Below are 4,510 nucleotides of genomic sequence, written 5' to 3'. Positions count from 1 at the left end.
TATATATATATATATATATAAAACTCTTATATATAACCACATATCAAATGTTACAAATTTATCACAACGATAATCATGATGTAAACGTATATAATTAATCATTGATCGAAATAATTTCTTTCCCGCCCCCACGAGATAAAATTGTCCCTCACAATCTCTCCTCTCCCTTTTCCTCCTCTCCCTTTCAACGAAACACCTGGCCACGATCTTCTCAATTCGCGAGAATTCCGCGAAACAACCTACCTTTATCTCGAATACGTAATGCTCTATGAACACCTAATTCTCGGTTATCGCGGTTGAATCGTGGACAGGGCTCGCTACACGATTTAATCCTCGTCCTCGACGCGAGTGCAAAAGATACGAGGGAAGGGGGAAATAGAGATAGGAAAAAGAAACGATGCCTCGACAAAAGTGCGATAATGCTCGATCATTAGCGCGGCCTGTCGCGGCGTCACGCTCGTTACAGCGCGAAATAATGCCAACCTGGCAAAACTGCATCGTAGCCGCGCGCCGATTCCCGCTTTTCTGCGATTCACTCGATCGTTCCTCGCTCGCCTCGACAACCTTCCTCCTCCGGTTTCTTATCGGTTTACCTGCTTTTCAGGGGGAGAAGGGAAGGGGGGGAAGGGTAGAACAGATTACGCTCGGATGGAAACGGGGCGACAATGCCGCGGATGATCGCGTTTGTTTGTTAATCCGTGAACGGGAGGAGGGACGGTTCAATTCGATTCGAGGGGAACAATTCTGAAAAACGGGTTCTGAAAGAGGTTCTGTTGACAGGTATTCACTTCGCGGATGGAAGATTAGGGGTTGGTCGTGGGAAGGGAATCAATTAATTTTAATTGAGCGTGATTCGACGAGCAGTGAATGCTTTGAACACCGCCGATGAGATACCAGGTGATATCGAGTGATTTGAAAAGTTAAGGATGATGTTTAAATAATTTTTGTAACTTTAAACGTTATTTCGATGTTTCTGCGTTTAATCGAAATGTGTTATAGGATTCGTTTGTTGGGATGATGGTGTTCAATTGCTTTTAAAATAAATGGATGCAATGAAATATTCTTTAATTTTTGTGCAGAGAAAAAAGTGTAGTAAATAGAATTTTATCGGATTTATTTGTTAAAAAAAGTTTATTGCGAATAATACAGTTTTAAGAAAAATTCTTATCCTAATCACGATGTGTTTCTATGTTAGTAAATAGAAAAGTCTGATCGATCAGTTTATCTATCATTCATCTCTCTTCGCTCTTTACTCTCGCGAAATCAGTCACTTCATAGTCGCATCTAACGCAATATACCTCTTGAATACACCATAAATTTAAACTGGGACAACAAACTGTACAGAATTCTTTTATCTCCATCTTTTCTCGCATCATTCCATTCCTATTTATTAAACGAAGTTGTCCTTCGTGAGATGAATACGACTATGAATATTCGAAAAGATTGCTCACCATTGAATCAACAACTGGATAGAGACAATAAAAGAGCAGCCTCGTCGATTTTTATCTTAACGCGTGATCTACGCGTTTTAATCTACGCGATATCAAACCGATAGATCAACGCACCCGGTTCGAGAATCGTGTTGGCTGTCGTCATTTCGCCGCGTTACTTAGATTCTCGACAACAAGACGTTGTGCAACGAATGATCGATGGAAGACGCTTCTCTTCGTCCGGATAAAAGTCAGACGGACAGATATACGAATTATTGTTGCGATCTTCTGGTTAAGTATACGTTCGAATCTCGAAAAATATTTAAGTTTATGATTCGTAAATTTAAATTAATTGTAAATTTGAGGAGAAGGAAAAATTTTAAGGATGATCGCGAGAGAACGTGATATGATTCTATTACGAATTGTATTTCTTCTTTGAGTCTTTAAATCCGATCATTATTCGAGAAATGTGTGGGTAAAGTGCGATTGATTCGTGGAACGAATGTAATAGAAATTGTGAAATGAATATAAAATTAATTTGAATAGAAACGTGTAAATTTTAAACGTGAAATCTTTCCATTTTTTATTCATATTCATTTAGAAGTTGTTATATTTGACGTCGATCGATCGTGATTGATCACGATTCAAAGTCCGCGTGTAAAGTAGATCTTGAGGAATTATGAACATCAATTACGAGCATGAAATTACTTATGAAAAAGTAATCAACTATCATCATCGAAAGCAAAATACTTTACAGTTTTGTTCAAATTTTTACGATCTCATCGAAAGATGCTTTTAATATCATTAAACGTTAAGATCGATCGATCATTTCTGAAACTCTCTAACATATTATTATTATCCTTAAACTAACTCGTATTCATCATCAAAAATAAAAAAGAAAACCCGCATTCGCATTTCAAATTCTTAACCTCGAATTCTCTCAATCCCAATCATCATCGTCGTTATGATTGATCGATCCTCCCTGGATCTTTGATACGTTATTAGATCCCTAATCAAGCTCACGTCATCACCAAACCACCGAAAATTTCAAATTTTTACAAATCATCTTCTCAAACTCGAAACAATCGGTTTTCCCGATCGACGTCATTACTGCGACTCGAATCTCTAAATCTTCGATCTCTAAAATTTCGCATTTTTACGAACTCTTTTAAAATCGTCCTTCTTCGAAATCGAATTCGGTCGAATTTAATCATCGCGAACGATCGACCGTCCCTCGATTTTCTGCTCATTGTTCGATCGTTCCTCGCGTCGAATCCGTTACGCAAGGAATGATCGATCGGCAAATGGAAACGGCTCGTCGCCATTGCGCGAACCTGCCGCTCGGTGTAAACGTACGATTACGTTAAGAGGCCAAGGCGACGCGTGCATACGTACGCCAACACGAATCGAACAAACCGGTGAACGCGCGTAGGAAACGTGCCTCCCCTTTTATTTCCTTTTCTCGGTTGTAAAATCGCCTCGACTCTCGCTCTACGTAAAATGTTTCTGTTTCGAGATCTCGAGCGGATCTCTCGAGCACCTGTTCGCGTTTACCAAGTTAATTGCAAAACGATACGAAGATTTGTGAGAAGGGGATAGAAAAAGTAGTTTCTTTGATCGTTTCTTCGTCACTTCTTCTTCCAACGTTCGCGTTTCGAAATCGCGAATCGATCATCGGGGATTGTGAAAAGCATCGAAGATTGAAAAAGCATCGGTTCTTTTTTCTTTTGCGATAATTTCAATCATCTTAGAGTTTGTCAAGATTATTAATGGACGTCAAACTAAAAATTATTACTGTCAGAATCATTGCTACGTTCCGATTATCTTATTTCTCTTAGAACCTCTTCCTTGCAATTATCCTTACAAATTGCCTTCTTCTAAGAAAAATTCGTTATTTTTCATCCTTGGAATTAATCCAATACGCAATCTATAGATAGATACGGAAATATCGATACTCACGGGCGTTTCTTGTAGATCAAGATTTTCTCAACACCGTATGTAGGATGTAACAAATTCAATTTGTATTAATGTTGAAAATTCTGGTTAGAGAGAATAAGGGGAGTTAAGAAGATCACGTTTGGTTTGGTAGAATCGATTGAATCGTCCCGTGTTCACATTTGTCCTGCACGGGCCGGTACACGGGCAGCGGTCTTATGAATTATGCACGCCGGGGAAGAGCGTAGCCTCGCGGAATATTATCAACCTCGCTGTTATCTGCCGTTATTGCGGCCGCCTACCGCGACCTGGTCGTGCACACGCCTGCCCTCGTACCGTCGCCCACGTACAAATTCTACGGCATTCCACCATGGAGTCGCGACGTCCGCGCGAGGAGATAACAACCGTGATTTTTAATCGATGCCAACCGTGCCCTCCATTCGCTGGAAATGAGATTTCATTGTTGGAAGAAACCAGTCGCGATTACATCCGTTGCTTCGCAGAGAGACGGCTTTTTTCCCCGTGATTATTGATATTTAGAATAATATCAATATTACGTCATTATCAATGGTAATCTTGATGGCTTCTTCTTTAAAAGTTGAGAGAGAGGCTAAAATGACGCGTAAAAATGATTCTGACTTCTGTTATTATTGATCTGAATTTAAAGAAGAATTGGAACACAGGCGAGAAGATACTTTTATCGGTGGATGTATATCAATGTGTATTTGTAATTGATTTATGGAAGAATGATAGAAGGAATTTAATAGAATAATATCAATATTACCTCATTATCAATGGTAATCTTGATGGCTTCTTCTTTAAAAGTTGAGGGAGAGGTTAAAATGACGCGTGAAAATGATTCTGACTTCTGTTATTATTGGTCTGAATTTAGAGAAGAAATTAATTGGAACACAGGCGAGAAGATACTTTTATCGGTGGATGTATATCAATGTGAATTTGTAATTGATTTATGGAAGAATGATAGAAGAAATTTAATAGAATAATATCAATATTACCTCAGTATCAATGGTAATCTTGATGGCTTCTTCTTTAAAAGTTGAGGGAGAGGTTAAAATGACGCGTGAAAATGATTCTGACTTCTGTTATTATTGGTCTGAATTTAGAGAAGAATTGGAACACAGGCA

General features: G+C 38.8%; 1 protein-coding gene across 8 annotated transcripts in view; it reads left to right on the top strand.

The window, feature by feature from the left end:
* LOC102677037 (protein outspread) overlaps positions 1-4,510 on the top strand; it is a 194,650-nt gene that overhangs the window by 171,664 nt on the left and 18,476 nt on the right. The window lies entirely within an intron of this gene.

Source organism: Apis dorsata, unplaced genomic scaffold (genome assembly GCF_000469605.1).
Source record: "Apis dorsata unplaced genomic scaffold, Apis dorsata 1.3 scaffold_59, whole genome shotgun sequence".
In the NCBI taxonomy this organism is placed as follows: Eukaryota; Metazoa; Arthropoda; class Insecta; order Hymenoptera; family Apidae; genus Apis; species Apis dorsata.
This window is presented reverse-complemented; position numbering and strand designations above follow the sequence as displayed.